The sequence below is a fragment of the Bos grunniens genome, chromosome 1, assembly GCF_055505025.1.
Source record: "Bos grunniens cultivar Pamir isolate PY7600 chromosome 1, Bosgru_T2T1.0, whole genome shotgun sequence".
In the NCBI taxonomy this organism is placed as follows: domain Eukaryota; kingdom Metazoa; phylum Chordata; class Mammalia; order Artiodactyla; family Bovidae; genus Bos; species Bos grunniens.
In genome coordinates this window covers 130,739,823-130,753,370 of record NC_141165.1, presented here as the reverse complement: position 1 = coordinate 130,753,370, position 13,548 = coordinate 130,739,823, and the positions used below count along the sequence as shown (strand labels likewise).

Genomic DNA, 13,548 nt, shown 5'->3' with positions numbered 1-13,548 from the left:
TTTTTTTTCTTCTCTTTAACTTTCTATAGTTTGAATATAATATGCCTAGGTGTAGTTTCTTGGCATTTATTCTGTTTGGTGTTGTCTGAGCCTCCTGGATTTGTGTTACGATTCTGACATTAATTTGGAGAGATTCTTAGTCATTATTGTTTCAAATATTGTTTCTGTTCCTTTATCTTTTTATCTTTGTGGTATTCCCATTATGCATAAGTTCACCTTTTGTAATTGTCCCACATTTCTTGGATATTTTGTTCTTTTTTAAGTAATTTTCTCTCTATTTTTTCAGTTTTACACTGTCATACACTCAGGCCTAGAGATTTATTCCTCAGTCATATCCAATCCATTGATGAGCATTCTTCATTGTGTTAACAGTGCTTTGGGTCTCTATTATTTCTTTTTGATTCTTAGAATGTGCATCTCTCTGCTTACATTACCCATCTGTTCTTGACAGCTGTCTATTTCATCCGTTAGAACCCTAGCATATTAATTGTAGTTGTTTTAAATTCCCAATCTGACAATTCCAACATCCCTGCCATATCTGATTCTGGTTTTGATTCTCATTCAGTCTCTTCAGGTGGTATTTTTTTTTCTTTTTTTATCATTTCTTGTGCCTGGTAAATTGTTGCTAAAACCAGATATGATGTACTAAGTGAAAGGAACTCAAGTAAATAGATGTTCAGTAATGTGGTGGTGAGGCGTGGGGGAGGGGAAGCATTATGCAGTCCTATGATTGATTAGTCTTAGTCTTTTGGTAAGCTGTCCCCTACCACGAACTTCGCCAGCACTTCACAGTTTTTCACCCTGCTTGGGTGGGACAGGAAGGCTGGAAGGGGCTGGGGTTGGGTGTTTTCCTTCTCCCAGGTCTGTTAGGCTCTGATGAAACTCCAGCAGGTTAGGCACTAGAGAAATAGTCTACTTTGACGGCAGGCCATGTTAAAAAGTACAGCGTGTTTCAGCTTCTTTCAAAATGGTCTTTTCCCCCTGCTCCTGCTGGAAACTTGAGAGGACTTTTATCTGATCTTTACTGTGGGAACCTGGTCAAGCTCCTCGTGGTAAATCTCATAATACTGTGGAGTACCCCCTATGACTGGGTCTCCCTGGAGTTTTTAACTCTCAGACTTGTCCACATTGAGTCAGCATCAATTCATCAATTACAGTTCAAGTTTCCTTCTCTGTCACTGGTTTTTGCAGAGAAACCAGTGGGTTCTGCTTGTGGGTTTCTGCTCTGTTGTGATGGTCTGTACCTGCCTATTTGTCTCCCCAGTTTTGGGGGAAGGGGCAGAGGTTTACCTTGTGACCTCATTTTTCTGATAGATCTAAGAAAAGTTGTTGACTTTTCAACATCATAACACAGTGAATATGAAGCAACACTTGATCTACACATGTAGTTTGAATTTTGCAGGCAAGCTTATATGTTGGATTGCTTTCAGTTCCCAGGAGGTGCAGTGGTAAAGAATCCACCTGCAATGCAGGAGATGCAAGAGATGAACGTTTGATACCTGGGGTAGGAAGATCCCCTGGAAGAGGAAATGCGAGCCACTCCAGTATTCTTGCCTAGGCAATCTCATAGAATGAGGAGCCTGGTGGGCTATAGTTTGTTGAGTCACAAAGAGTCAGACATGACTGAGCAGCTGAGCACAAACACATGTGATAAATGCCAATAGTAATATTTCAAAGACAATATTATGGTAGTTAGGAAAAATTTATAGGAGTGTTCTGATATTCAACATTCAAGAAATAGTGACTGTAAGTTATAAAATTTAATATTCATCTTTAGTTACAAAGGGTATTCTTAGAGAATTCAAAGATACAAACACAAGTTAAAGTTAAAAAAATTCTAAGACAAAAAGAACTTAAAGAGCTAACTATAAACACTTCACTTATATTTCAACAAGAACTACAGATTCACATATAAATATTTGCTCTATGTACTTTGATACTTAATTGGTCTCTCAAGTTTACTGTATCCAAAAAAATCTTGATTTCTATGCCTATCATCAATACATATACATGGGAAATCTCTCTAAGGAATATCATCTATCATTTTGCAAGCCAAAAACTTGAAGTCATTCTTGTGTCCCCAATCATCCCCCCTGATTTCTGCATTCACATATCCATCTATGTGCTAAGTATTCTTGGTTAAATCACCAAATGTATCTCTCCTTCTCTTCATGCCTACTGCCACTACCCTCCCCAAGCATCCTGCATCTCTCACTCGAACCAGTGCAATAGCCTCACAACTACTCACCCTGCTCCTTGCTGGTCTTCCTTCATAATCTATTCTCCAAAGAGCCACGAGAGTCATTGGTTAAAAATAAAATCAGACTTTGATTTCCACTTAGAACTTTGAATGACTTTCTATTATATTTAGAATAAAGCAAAACTCCTTTAACACAGCTTGTATCACTCTTAACATCTTTGTCTTAAGCCACAATTTGCACATGTATTTCCTTTGCTCACGTTGACCTTTCTCTTCAAACAATAGGTCAAGTTAATTCTTACTTCTACACATAGAAGTTTTCTATGTCTGGAAATTCAGTATTCTGCTGAACTGGCCCCAGCTTATTTTAGGTCTCAGTTCAATTGCAGTGCCACCAAAATGTTCTTCTCTGATACCTTTTTTTAGCCCTGATTAATGACAAAGACTTTGACTGTGTGGATCACAATAAACTGTGGAAAATTCTGAAAGAGATGGGAATACCTCTTGAGAAACCTATATGCAGGTTAGGAAGCAACAGTTAGAACTGGACATGGAACAACAGACTGGTTCCAAACAGGAAAAGGAGTACATCAAGGCTGCATATTGTCACCCTGCTTATTTAACTTATATGCAGAGTACATCATGAGAAATGCTGGGCTGGAAGAAGCACAAGCTGGAATCAAGATTGCTGGGAGAAATATCAATAACCTCAGATATGCAGATGACACCACCCTTATGGCGGAAAGTGAAGAGGAACTCAAAAGCCTCTTGATGAAAGTGAAAGAGGAGAGTCAAAAAGTTGGCTTAAAGCTCAACATCCAGAAAACGAAGATCATGGCATCTGGTCCCATCACTTCATGGGAAATAGATGGGGAAACAGTGGAAACAGCATCAGACTTTATTTTTTTGGGCTCCAAAATCACTACAGATGGTGATTGCAGCCATGAAAATTAGAAGACGCTTACTCCTTGGAAGGAAAGTTATGACCAACCTAGATAGCATATTCAAAAGTAGAGACATTACTTTGCCAACAAAGGTCCATCTAGTCAAGGCTATGGTTTTTCCTGTGGTCATGTATGGATGTGAGAGTTGGACTGTGAAGAAAGCTGAATGCTGAAGAATTGATGCTTTTGAACTGTGGTGTTGGAGAAGACTCTTGAGAGTCCCTTGGACTGCAAGGAGATCCAACCAGTCCATTCTAAACAGATCAGTCCTGAGTGCTCTTTGGAAGGAATGAAGCTAAAGCTGAAACTCCAGTACTTTGGCCACCTGATGCAAAGGGTTGACTCATTGGAAAAGACTCTGATGCTGGGAGGAATTGGGGGCAGGAGGAGAAGGGGATAACAGAGGATGAGATGGCTGGATGGGATCACTGACTCGATGCACGTGAGTTTGAGTGAACTCTGAGAGTTGGTGATGGACAGGGAGGCCTGGCGTGCTGCAATTCATGGGGTCACAAAGAGTTGGACACAACTGAGTGACTGAACTGAACTGAACTCATGACAGTAGCTTTGGCTGGCCGCTAATGTAACTTTACCCCATCTTTCTATTCTTTCTGTTTTTTTAAAAAAGCTATTTGTCTTGTATATTTATTGAAAACATACTGAGGATTTTTTCACTCCATTGGATCATAAACTTCAGGAGAACATTGATTGTATATCTCATCTCAAAAAAAAAAAAAATTCTTGCACCTAGAGCAGTGTTTAAAGTATGTTCAATAGATGCTTGCTAAGTGATGTATTACTGTATTACTTGTGAAATGAAGAAATAAATAGCACAGACAAATCTTGAAACAGAAACACTATAGAAAATTATGTCCAAGGTAGATTTTCATATAATAAAGCTTCCACCTTCCAGGATACATAGGAATGAATTAATAGGTGCTGCTGATGCTGCTAAGTCTTATCAGTTCTGTCTGACTCTGCGTGACCCCATAGATGGCAGCCCACCAGGCTACTATGTCCCTGGGATTCTCCAGGCAAGAATACTGGAGTGGGTTGCCATTTCCTTCTCCAATGCATAAAAGTGAAAAGTGAAAGTGAAGTTGCTCAGTCGTGTCCGACTCTTCGCAACCCCGAGGACTGTAGCCTACCAGGCCCCTCCGTCCAGAGGATTTTCCAGGCAAGAGTACTGGAGTGGGTTGCCATTTCCCTCTCCAATGAATTAATAGAAATGATTCCAAAGAGAAGCTACAAAGAAATTTTTTAATGGAATTAGCAGTGTATATATGTAAAATTCCTAAAACTTCTGATATCTCAGAAAATAAATCTCATTCCAAGGACAAACGATGCATACTTGAGAGTGATAGGGAAAGTAAAAGAAATAGATTTCCACTTTCTTCTACATGATTGTCCTCAGTTTTCAAACCAACGATTTAGCATGGTCAAAAATGATTAGTGTTTTTAACTATCAATTCTTAAATTCACAAACAATTTTTTATTTTCCTTTAGACTCCTTGGTTTGATGAAGTGGTTTTGGGTACTCTTAGTTTTCTTTTTTAAAATCCTAATTTTGTCACTTAATAGCTGTGCTATTTTAGTCAAATAACCTCTCTTGGCCTCAGTTGCTTCTGTAAAATGGGAATAATATTGACACCTAATTCACAGCAAGTTTGTGCAGATTAAGCTAGTACGTATAAGTGCAAAGAAAACGGCATAAAGGTCATATACATGTTTGTTTTTGTTTAGTTCATTGTTTATTTCTCTTTCTGTTTGAGTAATAAGATTCTTGATATTCCATGATACCTCTAGGAACTCATGCATAAAGAAGCTTTATTAGATTTAGTGAGAAGGGAAGAAGAAAAGAAAAACAACAATTTTTAGGATGCAGTAGAGGTGGCTGTGTTCCAAATAACTTTCTCTGGAATCCAGAGGTCAATTTGCTGAGGCAAGCTGCAGATGGATAGATAAACTGTGACTTCCGTATCTGTCTCCAAGTGGTAATTGTGAGCCTTACAGCCAAGGGCCTCCTTTAATGAATAAAAGGGAATGAAAAGGTCACCATTTTTCTTACGTGGTAATCTTGGAGCATTGCTTTTTGAAAATGTCAGGACCCTAAACAAGTTGAAGAAACTTCTAGGATGCTGATCTTAAAATCAGGCAGTGATTTAAATGGAACCTCCACCATCATTCAGGACACTGTTGCCATGACTAGCCTGGGGCCTCAGGGAACAGAGGCTAAGAGCTGCTGGGCAGTGCACAGCTGTCCTCCAACCTCTGGGGAGGATACCATTCTCCGGGGTTAGCACAAAGATGTGCCTGTTTCTCTAAAGAATATATTTTAAAGTGGAAGAAAGTAGCTCAAACGGAAAAAAAAAGAAAAATTACACATCCTTCCCTAAAATACTCTAAAGAAAAACAAGGAGTTCTTTGATTCTCGTATAATTATCTAAAAAAAAGATAGAGGGAAAAATAAATGTGTTGTTAGATAATTTGAAGTATAGGGAATGGGAAAATCATACTGATTTTTTTCTTTAATATTTTTACTTTTTCTCTACCATCCCCACTTTCCAATTCTTTTTACATGTCCCTTTTTGTCTACTATTAAAATAGGGAAATGATACAACTAAAATCAACTTGGAAGATCACTCCCAGAGAAGTTTTCTTAACCTGAAATCTGTTTTTAAAAAAATTTCCTTCAACATACATCTTGATCTAGCATATTTCTTTTTGATGTAAATATTTTGACTGGTTTATGTTCATTTACTAGCCTTGACGACTTCTAAGTAAAATGAAATACAGAAGTTATAAGATATATTAGTCCCGGTGCTAAGCAATATAGTAAATAAGTCTTGAATAAAATGGGGTCCCAAATATTTAGGAACTCACAACCTCATAATTTTCTTGAAAGTTTCAAATAGTCTATAATAATAGCAAAACACAATGTAAACAAAGTCAGAGCTTCCAAAAATACAGAATTCAATCATAAGCTTTTTTTTTTTTTCTATTATAGGAGGAAATAGGTGAATGAGAAAGAAACTGAGAAAAACAAAAAGGAAGAAAAAAAGTGGAAAACAAAGGGAACAAAGGTGGAAACAAAGAGATTTATGTGGTGTGGGGATGTGTACTGACTTTCCATGATATTTCTACTTTAAAACAAACAAAAAAGAGCACCATCATCTTTAATTGAACTGTCAAGAGAAGGAAAATGACTCTGTTTTAAGTATCTATTTCCTTGCTAAATGCAAGGAAAATCATGTTTATAATACCTGCATTGTGTAGTAGCTATTCATTCATTTAAGATATTTAAACAATCATGTAATAAAGGCTGCATTTGCTGTAGGGGAGATGCAGTGAGGAAACAGATGGTTTCTGAATGTATTTAATCTGAGATCTGAAGAATGAGAGATGACTATCTGAATATTTCAATAGAAGACACAGTATGTACAAAGGTCCTGAGGTGGAAAAACCTTAGATGTTTTCAAGGATATAAAAAAAAATTTTTTTTAAAGCAGCACATTTTAAAAAGTCAGTAAAGGTCAAGTCTGGCCAGGGCCAGGTGATGTAGCTCCATGTAGACTTCTGCAAAAGTTTGTCATCTAAGTGCACCAGAGAGTGTTTGGGAGGATATATTCCGATTTATGTTTTAAAAATATTAGCCTGTCATGTGGAGGATAAATGTATGTTTTGGGAGTGGCTGGATGGTGGCAGTGATGACATTTTGTAACCCATATCTTACAGATTTGGAAAGCAAAGTTCAGGAAAAAGAATAATTCAAGTCCAAGATTTCCTCATTGTAGAATCACATGGAATCAAGTATTAATAGTAGTGCTCCATCCCTTTTCCCTAACTTTATGAGGGAGCAGGTGGCTGGATCTTTATCAGGAAAACTTCAACAACAGCAACCATAAGAATAGCAAATAAATCAGGAGGCTCTAAGTTTTAAGTTCTTAAAATATTATAATTAAAGGAATCTTCCAACAATTGCTTCAGAAAAGTTAACACTCAAGAATGCACAGATAATAATAACTGGTCAAGCTTTGATTTCAACTTCTGTTCTTAGAATCCACATCTTACATTCTTAACCAAGAGTAAGAAAGAGAGACCCCTATGTGATTTAATGTGTTGGTCTAAAGACTTATTACTACTGCTACTGCTAAGTCACTTCAGTTGTGTCCAACTCTGTGCGACCCCATAGACGGCAGCCCACCAGGTTCCCCTGTCCCTGGGATTCTCCAGGCAAGAACACTGGAGTGGGTTGCCATTTCCTTCTCCAATGCATGAAAGTGAAAAGTGAAAGGGAAGTCGCTCAGTCGTGTCCGACCCTCAGCGACCCCATGGACTGCAGCCCACCAGGCTCCTCCATCCATGGGATTTTCCAGGCAAGAGTACTGGAGTGGGGTGCCATTGCCTTCTCCGAAGACTTATTACAGGAAATGGTAAAAAAGAATAACAATTTGACAAATTAAAAAAAAATTGAATTCCTCTTCTAGAAATCTGCTTGTCTCCTTGATAGAACTACATTTTTTTCCTACAGCTCCTTGCATGTTCATTTATTTAAATGGACAGGGAGGCCTGGCATGCTGCGATTCATGGGGTCGCAAAGAGTCGGACACAACTGAGCGACTGACCTGATCTGATATTATATATTGGGCTTCTCTGGTGGCTCAGAGGTTAAAGCATCTCCCTGCAATGTGGGAGACCTGGATTCGATCCCTGGGTTGGGAAGATCCCCTGGAGAAGGAAATGGCAACCCACTCCAGTATTCTTGCCTGGAGAATCCCACGGAGGGAGGAGTCTGGTAGGCTACAGTCCACCGGGTTGCAAAGAGTCGGACACGACTGAGCTACTTCACTTTCACTTTTCACTTTCATATTATATATTATTTATATGGGCTATAAATAATTTATAAATATACTGAACTAAGTTTTAACTTATTTATATAATATACGTTGTCCTTAAAGATATCCTATGTGGTATGCATGGCAATTGCTTCTTTGTCCACTTTACTTCTTAACAAAATAGTCTCATTGAGCTAGGTGACACATTCATGGACATAATCGAACACTTGCTCCTGAGTGAGGCTGGATCTAAAAACCCACCTGAAGTCACATCCATGAGTCATTCTTTGTTTTAGCACCTGCACAGCATTACCATCACTTAAAATCATCTTGATTTTAATAGTTCCTTTTTCTGTTACCTTCTTTAAAATTTAAGGCCAATGACATGCAAGACTAATTATTTTGTTCCTCAGCACCTCAGACATGTTGGACACATAGAATAGAGTAAACATTTGTTGAATAAACAGTGCTTTAAAACATGTAGTACTAAAAAAAAAAAAAAGGGTAGACCTTCATTGGACTGAAACTCTTTAGAATCTTTAATGCTCATTCTATCACATTGTACCATCATCTCAGATCATGGTCATTTGAGATCCTATAAGGTCACTGCTAAATGAAATGGTACTTTGCATTTCAAAAGCAATTTCAGATAGATACATTTTTATTTCAAAAGGACCACAGTTACACATCTTGGCAACAGAAGTTTTGTGTTATTTTTTTTTTCTTTGTTTTTCTGAGTTGCATTTCACATGAGGGAGATGAGATCAGTCAACAACGTCACTTGAGACTGATCAAAGCATAAAGTATTGCATAAAACAACTCACATTTAACCTTTGCAAATGAATAAGTAAAGAGAAATTCATGAATTCTTAAAATATTGTCCCTTGATGCAGATATCAGCCTCTTTCTGGTTTCAGCACTAATTCACATGGGCATCTTTTATATAGGCAGTTTTATTTTTCCTGAGCAACTGGTATTGCCATCGAATTTTGTGGCAAAAAAAGGACAAGTTTAAAATAACATGCTCTTTATGAATCCTGTAACTAGGAGGAATATCTAGACAATAAATTCTATTTTAGTTTTTCAAAAGTAAGCTTTTAAAATTCAATACCTTAAACATTTGTGTTAAGGCTGAAAACTGTTTAAACTATCACAAGTTATGTTTGCCATAAGTTTATTTAGCACAAAAGTATGGAAGAAGAATAAAATAGTAATCATCTCCCATTTTTTTATATTGTTCTCCATTTTTTTTGTGGTTGAATTCTGTGACAGCTGCTCCAGAGGCAAGGGTGAAAATAGACTTAAGTACATCTTTGCTTGGGTATACACATGAGTGCCTCTCAAAGGACACATTGACTTCCAGTGCCAATGATACATGTGGTTCACAAACAAAGACAGAGGACTGCAACCACATCTTAAACCCTGAGGAGCACTAGGTCGCAGGGCACAAAGCACAAGGCAGATGTAGAAAGATCATGTTTTTTTCCAATTTGCTTTCTTGCAAGTCACATGAAGAAAAGAAAATAGGACATTTGTTGTAGAAAGAGGGATAAGCAACCTGTATAAAAGTTAATACAGGTATGTGGGGAATAAGTTATCACTTCTGTATTAAATTGCATTTATTTCTTTGAATGAAAACAAATCGAATACTAAAACATTTAAAGTCAAGTATATTAGCTTAAAGCTCACCATTCAGAAAACTAAGATCATGGCATCTGGTCCCATCACTTCATGGGAAATAGATGGGGAAACAGTGGAAACAGTGTCCGACTTTATTTTTGGGGGCTCCAAAATCACTACAGATGGTGACTGCAGCCATGAAATTAAAAGACGCTTACTCCTTGGAAGAAAAGTTATGACCAACCTAGATAGCATATTCAAAAGCAGAGACATTACTTTGCCAACAAAGGTCCATCTAGTCAAGGCTATGGTTTTTCCAGTAGTCATGTATAGATGTGAAAGTTGGACTGTGAAGAAAGCTGAGTGCTGAAGAACTGATGCTTTTGAACTGTGGTGTTGGAGAAGACTCTTGAGAGTCCCTTGGACTGCAAGGAGATCCAACCAGTCCATTCTGAAGGAGATCAGCCCTGGGTGTTCTTTGGAAGGAAATGATACTAAAGCTGAAACTCCAATACTTTGGCCACTTCATGCGAAGAGTTGACTCATTGGAAAAGACCCTGATGCTGGGAAGGATTGGGGGCAGGAGGAAAACGGGACAACAGAGGATGAGATGTCTGGATGGCATCACCGACTTGATAAACATGAGTTTGAGTGAACTCCAGGAGTTGGTGATGGACAGGGAGGCCTGGTGTGCTGAGATTCATGGGGTTGCAAAGAGTCGGACACGACTGAGCAACTGATCTGATGTGATCTGATATGAGTATTTGCAAAGGAGAATTTTTTCCATAGATAAAAAAGAGAGTTTTTGCCTAAAATTATTTAGTAGATCAAATATTTTCTTCACATATGGCAAGAATATATCTGGAACTGAAATTTTGTCTTTCCCAAGTATTAGCAAAGTTAGGAAAGGCCAATCTCTCTTCTCTGCCATGGTTGAGTATGTTTCACGCTGTGCCAGGAACTATGACTAGCTTTCCATGCTATTGTTTTATTTACTTCTAAAAGGTAGATCTAGATGTTACTCTGAATTTATAAGTGAAGAATCAGAGGCTTTGGGAGGTTAAAAAACTGTCAAGTTTGCACAGCTAGAGAGCGGCAGAGGGAATCTGAACTGGAATCCCAGGCTGTAGACAAATTGCCTCCTGTCAATGCCTGTGAGTCAAGCCTTCATCATTTCCAATCTTGATTCATACCACAACCCAGCACTCACTATGCTTCTAGAATTACCAAGTGCACACAGGATAATTCAATGCCTAATTTACAATTGTCCATGTCCTCAGAATGAATTTTCAGTTTCTCAGCCAGGTAGAAGCCTGGTAGGCTACAGTCCATGGGGTCGCATGGAGCTGGGCACGACTGAAGCGACAGCCTGCATATGTGCATGAAAAGCTGCAGGCAGCATTTCTAGATGGTCGTGCAGGCTAAGTCATTTCAGTCATGTCTGACTTTTTGAGACCCTATGGATTGTAGCCTTCCAGGCAACTCTGTCCATGGAGCTTTCTGGCAAGTGGAGTGGACTGCCATTTCCTTCTCTAGGGGTTCTTTCCAACCCAAGGATCAAATCCAAGTCTCTATGTCTACCGGGTTTGAAAGGCGAGTTCCTTACCACTAGGGCTACCTGGTCACTAACTCCTAAATACCCTTCATTCAGGTATTTCATCTCATCATTCTTCAGTAAACCACAGACACCCTTACTCCTTTGCCCCTGCCGTTCATACTCCACATGCCTTTCAGTCTATGTTTCTGATGGTAATCTGTTCATTCTGCCTATCTCTGCTTTACTACTTCCATTTCTAACCCCCACATAGAATGATTTGTTTTTTTATTGCCAATTCAAAACAGGCTACCTCTACAGCTATTCTAAAAATAACGCATTGGATAATAAGCTCCAGGTAACGTACATATTCATTGGCTATGAAGTAAACTTTTCAAGTATAGAAAGCCTTTTATTCTCATACTTCTTTCATTTTTCATATGGTTACCTAATAATTGACAAATAAACATTTATTGATTATATGAAATAAAAGTAGATTGTATTTGAGTATATAATTATAAAGAAAAATATTCATTTTTGGCACACTTTTTAAATTGTGTAGTTTAGCATTTTTCCTTATGTAGCAGTTATTCAATTTGGTTATGGGGTAAACAATTCATCTATCTAATCAGAAAATATTTTCTAGTTGCCTCTTGAGCAATACTTTATGTGGGATGGTCTGGACAAAAGATATGATTGAAAAACACAGGGAAATCAAGAAGAAATGATATTAAAAACTGTAGTTTAAAAATTACATAATTACATAAATGATTTCCATATTCAAGTTGTAAAATATAGTCAAGTGCATAATTACATATGACTTTCTTGATTAAACAGGGAAACTAAACAATTTGGGTTGCTGAGCACTATGTTGATTAGGATACCCACAGATTCCCTTACCTTCTAAGCTTCTTATAATTATAAAGTTCTAAGAGCACCATAATATCTGCTGAGAGCCAGAAAGTATTATCTGGTTATGGATCTGTTCAAAGAGCATGCTTCAGTCTTCATTTTAGGCTGGGGATTCAGTCTCTTGGGGAAATGCTGCAAACTGCATGCCTAGCCCCAAATACTCATTTTCATTATCACCTTTTAAAACTGTGTGTATATTTTTATGTTCATATGTAGGTCTGCTGTTTTTCTCTTTGTTTATTTTGTTGCTGCTTTTAAGTTAGGAATAGCCCTCTGGGGAAAATTCTTTTTTCAGCCTCATCTCTGGATTTTCCCTGCTATGATTTGGTGAACACATATAATTTTTTATGGTCTACCATCATTGACAGGCTGGCCCCAAGGCACAGGGTTCTGTGTAGCACATCATGGTTTATTGATGAGCACTGGGAACTGAAGCAGAGTGGTGGAAGCTGGCACACCAGTTACAGATCCTTGTTTAGAAATCAACTGGGCATTCAGTAATGAGACCGTGCGGTCTTGTTTGCAGAGCTCAGCTCAGGCCAGAGATCTGTCGAAGCGTGAGTTAGAAGGAAAACAAATTAAACCACCATATAGTTCAAGTACTTTGTGCTATTGGCGGTTTAAACCTAGCATCATTTCCTATCACACCTATAAAATTATTTAAAGGAAACTTTAACTAGGATAGTACTGAGTAAACTGGGTTCTTGGGAAAGAGTTATAAATACATAATAAAAGGAATATGAGTTTATTTTTGGCCAGAATTACTTATTTTAAAAAGTAGTCCTACTTCTTTGAAAAAGCCATATATATATATATATATATATATAGTAAAATTTTGAAAAAATGATAAATGAATAATCTGGGTAACCACAGATAAAGTAACTCTTGCTGCAATTCCTTTCAGAAACACTCCATGTTCATTTACTTTTTAAAGCCAATTAGAGCATATAAATACATTTTCTAAATTTCGCGTGTTTTCCCATATAACAATACATTTTGGATGATGTCTTCAAGCAACACACATTTATTTTCATAGTTGTCCATTATGAAAATAAACTATTCCTTGTTTCAGTTAATAGAAAATGCTGGAATGAATATATTTGTACATAAATAATTTTGCAATTATGTGAATATATTTGTGGTATCATTTCAAAAAAGTAAAGGCGCTAAGTCAAAGAGTATTTGTCTTTTATGTTTGTACCAAGATTTATGAAAGTGTATTATTCCATACTCTTGAAAACAACATCAACATTTTAGTTACATTTAGACTGAAAATTAGAATCCCATTGATATTTTAGTTTTGTTGTTTATGTATAAAACTGAGTGCTTTTCTATCTTTTCCTATGATCTAGCTGAATATGTAGTTTGCAAAATGTTCTGTTGAATTTTTTTGTTATTCATTTATATATTAGTAACAAAATATATCATGTATTGTTACAATATTTACATATAATAGTTTGTAACATGTATATTACTAGTCCCTGTACTATATGCTACAGATAT

The 13,548-nt window shown here is 37.3% G+C and overlaps 1 protein-coding gene across 6 annotated transcripts in view; it reads right to left on the bottom strand.

The window, feature by feature from the left end:
• The window catches only part of ROBO1 (roundabout guidance receptor 1), a 1,296,447-nt gene that overhangs the window by 612,513 nt on the left and 670,386 nt on the right, over nucleotides 1-13,548 (bottom strand). The window lies entirely within an intron of this gene.